The sequence below is a fragment of the Microtus ochrogaster genome, chromosome 18, assembly GCF_000317375.1.
Source record: "Microtus ochrogaster isolate Prairie Vole_2 chromosome 18, MicOch1.0, whole genome shotgun sequence".
Taxonomy (NCBI): Eukaryota; Metazoa; Chordata; class Mammalia; order Rodentia; family Cricetidae; genus Microtus; species Microtus ochrogaster.
In genome coordinates this window covers 60250078-60262979 of record NC_022020.1, presented here as the reverse complement: position 1 = coordinate 60262979, position 12902 = coordinate 60250078, and the positions used below count along the sequence as shown (strand labels likewise).

The following is a 12902-nucleotide window of genomic DNA, read 5'->3' as shown; positions in this document are numbered from 1 at the left end:
GGAGTTTCTTTCATTTGCCTTCAGCAATTCTTTCCCTAGCATCCCATATGTATATGTGAACCGTTTCTCTTGTAAGCAGGTATTTAAGGTCAATACAGATGTAGCACTTTGTTGATTACTTTCTCATGTCTGTCGGTTGACCTCACAGCCCTTTAAAGCCTGCAGGAGACAGTTGGCCGAGGCTTCCTGACAGTATGGATGGCCGCTGACTGACGATGATCTGATATAGGGACTTGTGATTTTATAATAATGCAAAGGGCACTCATACAGTCATTCTGTTTACCTCTTCCAGTACAACAATTCAACAAGCTATGAGATATTTGGTATTTTTATTATAAACTTGGTTTGCATTCAGTGATTTGGCTTAGCACGGGCGAATGTAGGTGCTCTGAGAATGTCCAAGGCAGGCTTTGGCAGAAGGTCAAGCATATTAAATACACTTTAAATTTAAAATTATGATTATTATTGTGTTTGTGTGCGTCGGTATGAATGCCACGAGTTTACGTGGAGGTCAAGAGGACAATTACGTTGTCTCCCTTTCTACTTTTATGTGGTTCCAGGGATCAAACTCAACTCTCCAGGCTAAAATGAAAAATAGCGACCATTGCAAAAGCAGATAAGGCTGGGGAGAAAATGGGTTACTCACACACTGCTAGGGAAGGCAGAATGGTCCACCCCGTCTGCAAAGCACTGCGAGTGTTTTTAAAGAGTTAGCTACCCAACGACCACTTGATCTGGCAGAGGCACATTTGCCCCAGAGTAAAACCAAGGGAAAACCGAGAGTGAGTCTGGTGATTGCCCTGAACCGGAACCCACACGGATATTCTTCATTAGGTGGGCGGCTGGGCATACTCTAGAGCGTCAGATCCTCCGTGCCCCACTCAGCAGTGAAACGGAGTTCTCTGATACTCGGCTACACTCGGCAGCTTGGATGCGTCTCCAGGGAGTCTTAAGGAGTGCACAGAGCCAATCCCCAAACACAGGCTTCCTGTATAGCACCCTTGAAACCACCACTTCACAGAAGCGGAGAATGGGTGAGGGGTGCCAGCAGCAAGTAGGGGGTACTGGTGGGAGGGGAGGGAGTGTGGCTATAAAGGAACACTGGCAGGGTGGACCCTGTGTTCTGTCTCTATGGACACGGAACTGTTCTGTGTCCATACAGGTCAGTATATTGGATGCCTTGAAAATGGTTTTGAAAGTGTACCAGGATGGGAAGCCAAGGGAAGGGTACAGTGGAGTCCTTTATATGATCTCTTACAAGCATGTGCGAAAGGATCCCCAAAGAAAAATTTAATTTAAAAAAGCATAGGAAACAACCTAGGACCGTCTATGTGGCCAAATAGTAGGTGTGTCCCTCAAGGCCACCCTGCTTTGATTTGTGGGCAGTTTGGATGGTGTCTGCAGGGCAGGGTCTCTGAGACATGGGTTAGAATGGGGGCTTCAAGGCTGTGCTGTATGTTAAGTCTAACCACGTGGAGGTACGAGCAAGGGGAACTGAGGACACCTGTCCCAGAGTCCCAGCTCCCTCCTTCAGATATTGAGGATCGCAAGAACATTGGAAGGCCAAGAGAGGACCATCTGGCTCGAGCTTAACCACGGGTTTCTCGGATGAGGACTCAGGCCCCGCAGCTTTCCTCAGGCCTTGGCTTTCTTCTGAGTGTTATCGTGACTTCTGTGTCACCGATGAAGAGTACCGAGCATGCAAAGACAATCACACAGATGAGGGAGGTGCCAAAATCTGCACAGGCAGCTTGGCTTTCCCTGGTCTGTGTTAGCCACATCCGCCTGCCTCAGGCAGCAAAGGTAACCACACATGCGCAGGATCTCTTGCTGCCACATTCAGAGACTGCAGGGATATTTGAAATGGAGGGAAACCCCGGGGGTGGCAGGGATGAGTGGTGCCGCCTTCTAGGGAGGCTGGGCAGGCTGGAACAGCTTCGGGAGCATGGGCCCCTTCAGAATCTGCCTTTCTCACAGTCTAGGGGAGGGGCTTCTTCATGATCCCTGGGAAGACACCTGCTAGCTCTCCAGGCAGCCTCCCAGCTCTTTCCCATGGTTCTTTCCAGGTAGTTTTGGCAAAGTTCTGCCAGGGAAAGAGTAAAACAGATAGGAGATGAGGCTTGAGGCTTCATCAGGCTTTCCAAGCCCCCCTTTTTTATAGAGTCCTCTGTAACCCACACTGGCTTTGACTTTGAATTCTCCAGCTTCCACCTCTCAAGTACTGGGACCACAGACACGTTCTGCTATGCCCAGTTTTATGGAGTGCGAGGGGTTGACTCCAGGGCTGTGTGCACGCTAAGCAAGCGCTCTGTCAATTGAACCACCATTGATTCACCTTTGGACACAGCTGTGTTGTAGTATTTCAAGAGAATTCGGGCCGGTGTGGCTGACATTTGACCTCTGAATGAGGTCATGAAAGATACGGCTGTTTCAGCTTTGTTTTCTTGGCTGCTCTAGGAAGGAAGCCATGGTAGGAAGATGCTCAAACAGCACCATGAAGTGGGCCATGCGGCAAGGGACTGAGGCTTCCGGTCGCTGCCAGTGCTACCTGACAGCCGCACAAGCGAGCCAACTTGAGAGTGGCCTTTCCAGTCCTCCCTCAGACCTTCTACCATGGCAGCCCCGGTGACATTTTGACTGTGCACAGCCTCATGGGAGATAGAACCAGAGCCACTCCTGAAGCCATGACCCACAGAAGATGAAAAACAGTAAGCCTTCACACACCATAGCCTCTCCGTTTCAGAGTTGTTTGCTACATAGACAACTGATCGAGGAGCCCTGTTTGCGTTACAGACGTTCTATGTCTGGGACTTTTATTCTGATGTTTTCTGGTAGAGGACGATTGTACGTGTCAGCGTCAAGAAGTCCACGGGAGAGTGAATTTACCGAGGAAAAGAACTGATACCTTGTTCTCATTCCCACAAAGCCACCCTAGGAGTAATTGGGCCCTGAGCCTCAGAAGGATGCACAGTCTTTCCTCTAAGTGAAAGCCAAGGTCGGTAGGATGCTGGAGAACGAGCAGCTAGAGAGAACCACAGTTCCCTGTCCACTAAAGACCTACACTATTAAATTTAGTAGTGCATGGAAATGCTTCTCAAGTTCTTTGCCATTTCAGGACACAGCCAGTCTTGCAAATGTTTCATGCAACTTGAAAAATCTTATACTGTCTAGGTTTAGGCACTAATTATTATTTAATTTTTTCCCCCTTTTTTGTTTTGTTTTGTGGCTCTGTTAAGAACTGAAGCAGGGCCTGGGGCATGCTGGGAAAGGGCTCTATCACTGAGTTACATTTCTGGCCCTACAAAATGTTCTGCATTCATATTAATATTGTATATAATAGGTAAATATGTGATAAAATGCATAGGAATATCCCGCACAATAATTGGAGGTTTATCACTTTCTCATACAGTGTTATTAAATTCTGCCTTATCTGTTCGAAGACTATTTTTTGGTCATATAAATTCATCAGTTCTCAGGGAGAATAGCCTCCTCCGCCCTCTCAGAGGAGCCAGAGCCTGTGACCAGGTAATACTGCTGTGTCTCACAGTGTGGTGAGCTGGTCCAAGCCCCCAGCCTGCCACGTTTTCTCACGATGCCTCCTTTGGGATCTGGAATCACGAAGAGGAAGCTATGGTTATGTGGCTGTAGGAGGCCTCTCCACCTCTCCTTGTGTCATTGGATGGCTACGAAGAGATCTGCTAATAGACACGACCGTGAAAAGCTTGGGAAGGGGTCACCAGGCTGGTGACCTCAGCGCTAAGGCTGCTATTCCGTCAGCTACTTCTTTCTGTGTTTTGGTTCCTGACCTCTGCTCCACTCCAGGAAGGGATGGAATCGTGGTAGCTTGGGGATGTTATTCTAGACAGAAGACTAACCTCAGGGTGAGGACAGGGAGGGGAACACCATCTTCAGGAAGCAGATAGAGCCCTTTACCCCCCCCCCCATCTTATGTCTGTTCGCTGCCTCTTTGGGAAGAAGCATCTGGGAGCTTCACCTGGAGACCCTGAAATCCCCAGGCCTTGAGACAGCAGTGTCCCAGAGTGGATGCCTCCTTCCCCCTCTTTCCTGCCTTAGCTTTGCATCCCTTCCCTCTGTTCCCTTGACCCGAGCCAGGGTGAAGACCAAAGCCAAGAATAACACCCAGGGAAAGCAAACACACGTGCATGCAAACTCCCAGCCACAAGCAGAGGCTTGATAAGGACTGTAAGCTTCCAGTGGGAAGGAAATGGCAAAGATGATTAGGAATAAAGGGCACAGGAGAGAGTGGGAGGGGAGCTCGGGCATGGAGGAAAGAGGAAATCAGGTGTGATCACCATTCCAGAGAGCACCAGGCCTAACTTAGCAGGCCCTTGCTCTCTGCCCCAATGGAGGTTCCTGGAATTCAGGTGGGTCCAAATAACGGGTATTCAACTACCAAGTGAATGCTTACTCTTTCAGAGGGAGAACCGTGCTTCCTAGGCTCCTTTCCAAAAGGCCGAAAGCATCCCTGGTAGCCAGCACTGACCGTCACAGGCACCACTGTTACCATTATCCAGTGTCTGCCATATCTGAATCATTGCACCTCTAGCCCTTCCTCAACTGCACAGCGGCTACAGGTGTGTGCTCTTAGCATCATTCACACTGCCCAGGTAAAGGAGCGGCTGCACAGGTAAAGGGAGAGATGAGCCCAAGGCCACACAGGTGGCAGCATGATCTGAACCTGGGCATGTTGCAAGTGCATGCCTTTGTCCTTTGCCATGCTTCTGCCTACCACATCTAGTTGGGAGACAGAGAAATCTGCGCTCTTCTCTCTGAAGGGCGGCTGTCTCTTGCCCAACAGTTTGAGTGGAGGCAGACCTGAGGGATGTGCATTAGATGGCTGAGACCCACACTTGTAGGGAACTAACGGTAGGGGTAGGAGGCTCAGAGCCCTGTGAAAGCAAGAGGCATGGAAAGAAAGGCATGGGACCCTGTGGGTGAATGAGCAGGATCTTTCCAGGATCCAGGTCTTATCTAAGCACTGGGGGATGGAGGGGGTTTTATGGTACCCCAAAATAACCTACATCTGAATCTGGAAGGTTTTGGATTTCTAGAATTCCTTCCAAAAAAAATGTGTTTAACCTCGATCCTGAGGTTCTCGGCCAGCTTGTGCTTAGAAGAGTCCAATATCAGGAGCTCACTGTGCTCTGAGTTGGCCTGGTCTAACTTATATCATGGCTCTATGGCAGATAGGTTCTAGGACTTCAACTCTCCTCCTGGAGTGGTTTCCTCCCACAAGACAGATTGCTGTGAGGACCCCAAGGATGCGCACCTGCCTTCTGGAGCATTGCCAGTCTTCTGCCAGTACCAGCACAGTGGAATCCAGGAAGGACAAATGCCCCAAACAGGGGTCTTGGCCAGATGGGACCAGGAGCCAACATACCTGCAAAGCTTTGTAGAGGCCTATTCCCTTAAGGCACCTCCTGACAAGATCGAGAACAGCCTCCATGAGCGCCCACACCCTTCCCAGCATGTAGCAGGCCCCATAACCTATCTCTTGTTCCAGGGATTCCTAAACCAACAAGGCAGGCAGGGCTTAGAGAAACATGTCCATTTTATAGATGATGAAAATAAGGCACACATGGGCGCTTAGGCCAAGGAGCACACAGAAAATTTTAGCTTCTGAGAGGACCAGAAGTGGGGTACTTTAATGCATAAGCATGTATGACCCCCATTAAGCTGTGATAGCGAACAGAGGACCCTTGTCGGTATTCTCAGAAAGGCTCACACTGCACCCACTGCTACGCTTGGTTTGCTCCTCTTGGAAATGGGGAAGTGTGTGCGCAGATCCCATGGCATGGTGTAAGGGAACAAGCTGGCCTAGGGCAGCAGCAATGCTGAGTTTAGTGACCTCAAGATGACGTGTAGGGCAGACTCTGTTGCTTCTATGTCTGAATCATCCCGAGGACACCACCAAGCCATGGCTGGGGAGATTCTGCATGAAGAGATCAGCTTAGCCTGTGTGTGTGTGTGGGGGGGGGAGACTCAAGAGCTCCCACCCCTAACTGAAGAGCTTTGACAGATGCTGGCTGTGGGAGGCGGATAGCTCTTCTTCAGGGTGCCGCTCCTGGTAGGTTAACCATGCTGTAGTGGATAGCCCCACACTCATGCGTTTATGGGCAACACACATTGGACTTGGTGAATGATCTTTAAAAAGGAGGGGACACAAAGTTGGGAGGGAATGGGCTCTAGAAAGAGTTAGAAGAGGAATGGAGGGGATATGATAAAAATGTATTATCATTCATATATGACAGTCTCAAAGAATCAAACCACTATATTAAAGTTAAAAAAATTGAAAGATTGGCTCAGGGAAACAGAGGAGGTAGTGAAGATGTCATTAATGGAGATGGGACAGCCTCAACATTCTGCCTGGAAACACATGACACTTGAGCACTGCCGTGTCTGCCACTTATAAGATCTTTTTTTTAAAATTGATTTTAGTCACATTTTCTATTGGTATTGTGATCCCCATTTGATAGGACTTGAAAGCCACTCAGCTAGAAAACAGTGAAGTACCACTGCTTTCTTGTCCTCCGTGGCTGCCTCCGTGGTGTGACTTTGAGGACAATTCTGTTACTAGGATCTGCAAGGCAAGTGCTTCCCCCAAGGGCTGCTCAGCTCAGCAAATCCAGGGTGCAGGATCATGTTTCCCTCTGTCAAAACCCCTAGGCAGGTGGCCCAGCCAGGAGGTTTCCTTTACACACACATGCCCCCCCCTTATACCCCGTTTCCCCCTGGTCTCCAGCCCCTAGCTCCTCCATGCCTGGAGCATGAAGGCCACCTGGTGGGATTAGCGACTGTAGTGCAGGGGATGGGTGCCCTGGAGGTAGGTGGACTACAGGCTTCCTCTGTAGACCCACGGATGACTTTGGACAGTGACGAATGTGTCCTTTGAGCAGGTCTCCATGGTCTTCAGGAACTTAAGTAGGTAGTGGACTAGATGGGAAGGAGGATGGGGAATCCTGGCTCAAGCCATCTGTCCTGGGTATGCCTCACCCTGTCTCTGGGATATTCCCCAAGCAGGGTGGCTACACCCCTTAGCCCCAGGATGCCCCTGAGCCTCTGATGCTCCAGAGGCTGGGGCCAGACATGTGGGTTGGGAGACTGGGTAGGGTTACTTCAACTTCTATTCTGTGCCCCACCTGTTGCAAGCACCCTGGGCAGAGTGCCCACACTGGGTGAAGCCAGCCACACCTGCTCTGCCGCCTTGCCATGACATGCCTAGAGTGAGCAGCCCCCAGCTCAGCTAGGCTCATACATTCCCTGAGGGGTTCTCTGCAGTGGGCTCGGAGGTTTCTTCCACTGCAAAGGCAAAGTCATGCACATTTCCTTACGAGCCTTCCCTTCGTTTACTACTATGCACGCCTTTCCCCCTTGCATGCCCAGGGCTATAGTAGAGGCAAGCCCTAGGAATCAGGTGCTACAGGGCTTCCATCCCAACCATTAGCAGGTCTCATATGAAGTCCTTGGGTTTACCTCCCAGGACAGGCACTCAAACCTTGTTTCATGCTCTCTGTTAACCCCAGTTATAGATTGTTGAGAATCACACAAGAGAGCCTTGGCATAGTCACAATTCCTATGGATTTTCCTGGGACCTCTTTGGATGGAGGATTATTTTCTGATAAGACCTGTAAGTTCCTGTAATTCTTGCACTTGGGAGGTGGAGGGGAGAGGATCTCAGGTTCTAGGCCGGTTTGCGTTGCACTGGGCATTCAAGCCAGTGTGCAGTCCTGCCTCAAGAAGAGAAAAGGAGGTTGCAACGGAGATAGAGATGAGGGTGACTGAGGAGAAATAGATTCATGTAAGGTCACAGAACTAATGAACGCTAACAGAGATCACAGACCTCTGGGCTCTGTCTGCTGTGTCACGCCGTACCTCCCGTCAATCCATACTCCACCATCACCACCTCCTACTCCGCCTCCCCACTGCCTTGCCTTGCGTATCAAGTGGTGCCCCTTCAAACTGAGCTTTTATTATTATTATTATTATTATTATTTTATTATTATTATTATTCAGCCTTTACTGATTACAGGGTAGGGTAGGGTGGAGGGGGACACTTGTTTTCGTTTTCTTTGAGAGAAAGTGCACGCTGATTTCTTTACGTCTGGAATAAAGAACTCTCTACTTGCTCTTATTACAGGTGACTTCCTGAGCCAGAAAACTCTCTGGGAGGCTTTTTAAGCCTTATTAAGTTACAGGAAATGCAGATAATGAAATAAATCACCCACATCTATGAATATTCCCAGCTCGTCCTGGCTGTGTGGCACTCACCCATCACAGGATACTTTCCTGTCTGTTCTAGCAGGCTGTGCAGCTGTCCAGCTGGCTGGACCTAGGAGGACCACTCCCCTCTGCCACCTCTGAAGACAGGGGACTTTCTACTGGCCAGAAGAGACAGCAGTGCCAGAGCAGAGGAAGTGAGAGAGACTGAGGAGGCGGGGTTACAAGTCCAGCTGTGCACTTAGCGGAAAAGCACTCAATCCCTTTTGGGAAGGGACCACAGTTAATAATCCCAGATCAGCTCTGCAGAAGATTAATGCTGTGACTTTGGACCAGACAAGTCCCCCTTGAAGCTCCAGCTTCTGTGTTGATCTGGGAGGTTGTGAGGTGCAGGCTTCCCATTCACTCGGCAGCCCAGGGGCGCCCTCCAGATAACCCACCTTTTTGTTTACAAGATGGAGCCTTTCATTCCAAAGTCATGAACAACTCAGCTCTAGATGTGGGATTGATGGTGGTGATGGATTGTTTCTACTCACGAGTGTGCGTTTCCTGAGTTTGCCCTTTCTCTCACCCTAGGACTTGTAGGAACGCAGGCAGGCCACACAAAGCTGTAAAGTGTGAACACACATGGTACATTCAGATGAGGGCAGCTGCACAGTCAAGGCGGGTATCGTTACACCACACTACATCTGGGGCTCCAGAGGTGCTGTAAAGACTAGCTACATCCCTTCCTCTGCCTGGAGGAAGGGTGGGGAAGCACACTCTGGGTGTGTCTTCTCTTCATGGTGGCCAAGGGTGGCTGCTGGACTGGGGAAGCTGCTTTCAATGGGCAAACGTTTGGTGAGAACAAGACCAAGGGTGTGGGTCGAGGCACAGATGGGGGCAACATCCAGACCCCATGCTGACTGCAGATGTGAATGGTAGGGGAGTATTTTGGGAAACAGGGTTTTATTCAGAGGCTCCTCCCACTTACATTGAATCCAACGGATGACCAGGACGAATCCTTTGCCTGCTTGGTGCTGGTCATATACTTGGGGTCTCGGCTCATCCTTACCAAAACCTCTTTAAGGTAATAACTGTCACCATGGCCGTCTTTGTTCAAGTGAGGCACTGCAGACAAGCTGGGACTTTAAGACAGGTTTCCTATGCAGGTGGCCAGGCTGCCTCTCCATGCTGGGGTTTTAGGCAGAGGGTAGGGACCCTGCCAGGGAGCCATATCAGAGGCATGAAGCTCTCAGGTAGCCATGGCTTGGAACAGGGGAGTGGAACATTCTAGAAGGGGGGAAAGCACAAGCAAGGTGAGGCACAGAGGCAGAGTAAGGACATGCAGACCGGAATAGCAGGCACTCTGGAGAGTTCTGTGTGCGAAGTGGAAAGTGGGGAGCTCAGGAACACACAGGTCTAGGCAGAAGAATTTGGACAGCCATGGGCCAGTACAGCAGGAGTCAGGATAGGAAAGTGAAGGAGGGGGTGAGGGGATCCTCCAAACATCTGGACTCTGTTAAAGAGGCCACAAAAGGTTCTGGAGAGCAGGGATGTGGCTGGCACTGCGCTGCGCTTGAGGAAGGGATGGGCAACAGGCCGGCCGGGGGAGGGAAGGGCAGCCAAACACAGAGCCGTCTTCCCGTCCAGGCAGCTGCTCCCATCCCATTACTCACAGCCTTAGGAACCTGCCCTTCCCTTGCCCTGGACCTCATGCAGGATCTGGTCAGGGAGTGCTCCTTCGGTGGCAACAGCCGTGGGAGGAAGGAGGGCAGAATCACGGCCCCAGCCTGCCACAGGTGCGAGATGTCTTGGTTACACCTCGTCTCTTGGAAAACACTCCTGCCCCCTGCTACTGTCATCTCAATTTTGAGACAAGACCCAAATGAGAGGTGAAACTGGACAGTCGTAAGATCCAAATCTGCCTGTGTTTTCCAAAGGAAGTGAGACCTCAGATTTGCCTCCAAACTTGCATTTTTCTTCTAAGTAAATGCCCTCTACCACGAGAACCGCCTAGTATTTGGCCGGGAAAGAACACACTGGAAGCTTGCAATTTCCAGGCTTAATTGCACAGTTATGTGTAATATTATTATATAGAACTTTTATTGCCCCAAGAAGTCCAAGTATTTCCTCTTCCTATTTATACTCAGGCCCGGCCTCTCCCGGGCTGTAATTTCCACCCTAGCCCACTGAGGGCTATTTGGTGCTAGGAACCCTTTCTAAAGAAAGGGCAATAAGACTGTCTCGAGTGACTCCGGTCAATGACCAATTCCATTATGTGAGATGCTCTACAAAACATCCAGCGGCTGCTGCAGAGATAACAGGGAAAGTTAACCCATGGCAAAATATGACAGACCAATAGGGGACAATAAGGAAGCCAGGTAGGCAGCGCCTGCAATCAGGGATACAAGAGCTGACTAGTCACACGTGGCTGTCTAGGCAGGTTCCTTTGGTCATGGTCATGGAGATGCATGATAGTATACAGCCAGGGTGGTGCCCAGCTGAATGCCTGATGCCAGTCTTCTCTCTGACTGATATTCCAGCAACAGGGTCTGGAATCTAGAGAGCTGCCATCGTACAGAAGCCGCCCCCAGTGCCTACACTCCCACCCCACTCCTCACCACCGCCACCCTGTTTTCTCTGAGAATTTTAATCCTCAGACAGTCGTAAATCACAGTGAAAATATTCTCCAGGCACAGAACTTTCTCCAGCCCACCCAACCCAAAGGAACCTGCCCGATCCAATCCACCCATGAGTTAGAATAGGTGCAGCGTTTCCTCTAACCTAGGGCAGCTGCTTCCCTGCGATGTCTCAAAATCGGAAATGTTGAAGGAATGCAAGAAGACGGAGTTAGAAACAAGCTGTCAAACCATTATCTGCAGTGTGACAGGGTACTTCCATACACAAATAGCAGGTGGGCACAAATGTACAGACAACTAACTCCCTGACTCAGCACCCAAACCAGAAACAACACCCAGGAAAACGGTCAAAAGCAACGTGCAGGGTCCACAGCAAGCAAGTTCCAAGCATGACTGGAGCACTTCGAAAGGTGTGTTTAGTTAACGGAAAGATAGATCATGTTCTTGCATAGGAGTTGCCAATTCACCCGAAATCATCCCTTAAGTGTGATGTGATCCTAATAAAGGTGCCTCCAGGATTTCTGCTGAAATTAGATAAGCCCTTTCTAAAGTTCATTAGAAAAATAAGCATTTAAGGGAAGCCAAGACGATTTTGAAACAGAAGCTCAATAGGAATAGTAGGCTGTCACAGAAAAGCTGACAGGTCGGACCATATAGGAGTAGGGAGAGGCTGGTGGGAAATCGTGAATCCACACGAATTCATATATGTAAAAATCAAGCATGCTGTAAAGATAGAACATCATATTTGGCTTTAACGTGGATTTAACACAGAATCCTAGGTTAAGCAAATAAAACACTCTTCAAATGTGTGAGGGATGCTAGCATTACTCAGCATCAAAGAACAAAAAATAAGTGTTCAGGGCTGTAGAGAAAGCCCAGTGGCTAAGAGCACATACTGTTCTTGTGGAGGACCTGGTGCTCTGTTCTCAACACTGTATCTGGCCATTCACAACTGCCTGTAAGCCCAGCCTGAGGATCTGATGTAGGGCCTGCACACATGTGGTACACACCTTGGCTTTTTCTCTAACTACAAAGCATGGTGCTCAGACCAGGGCTCATTCATACATCCAGCAAGAGAAAGATGCTCACATACAGGTACTGGTTTGAGAATGCATGGCTTCATTTGATTGTTAGTGGTGTTTAGGGGGGCTGGAGAGCTGCCAGTGAGGGGACAAAAGGCAAAACCATTGCTCTATATATGCTCTTTGGTAGTATTTGGATTTTAAGGGCATTACAATTGGAAATTTTGAATCATTTAGACTCTCCTTTCACACAAGCTGGTAAGTCATCTGTAGAGGTTTTGTTGCATTTTTGCAGCATTTGATCACTGTTGGTTGGTTCTGTCTTTTATTTTCTGTTTGTTAACTCCAGCGAATGACAGGATAACTTAGGTACCCCAGGAGATATCTGCGGTGAAACCAGGCTCTGGCCTTGAGCACATCCTGTAGGATACCTCCTAACAGGATATTTGGGTGGTCGTGCTCTTCCCAGCACCTGTCCACTACCCAAGCAACAGTCCCATGACTGGAGGACAGGTGGGCCATGCGGATCTGGCTGCCCGCAGCACAGGATTCCACATTTATTATGTAGCTATACAGGGCACAGGAGAGAGGAGCCAGGAGCCTGTTCTAACACCATCTGACTGTCAAGGTCCAGGAGGCTTTGACGGCTGGTGATGCTGCAATGACGAAAGTCTCACTGCCTTCCAGTGACCCACCTGGTGGACAGGACTGCTCATTGTCCCGCTTTTGCAGATGTGGTTACTGAGCTCTATAAAGTTGAAGTGACTCTCCTGGATACTGTCTCTTCTCTACTCTTTTCCGTGAGTCTCTTGAAAGACATTCCATTATCTCAGCTGTTCCAAATCTAGTTTCAATGTCATTTCTGTCTTTCTTTAAAGTAGGTCTCTGAACTGCCCTCAAATATACTGTATCTATTTTGCTGTGGGTACTTGTTTCTTAGATTTAGTTACACCTTTCAGTCCCTCTTCTATCTTAAAAAGATTTCTTTTTAAAATGTGTACAAGTGTTTGCCTGCATGTAT

General features: G+C 49.2%; 1 protein-coding gene across 2 annotated transcripts in view; it reads right to left on the bottom strand.

The window, feature by feature from the left end:
• Zbtb7c (zinc finger and BTB domain containing 7C) overlaps positions 1–12902 on the bottom strand; it is a 298672-nt gene that overhangs the window by 9323 nt on the left and 276447 nt on the right. The window lies entirely within an intron of this gene.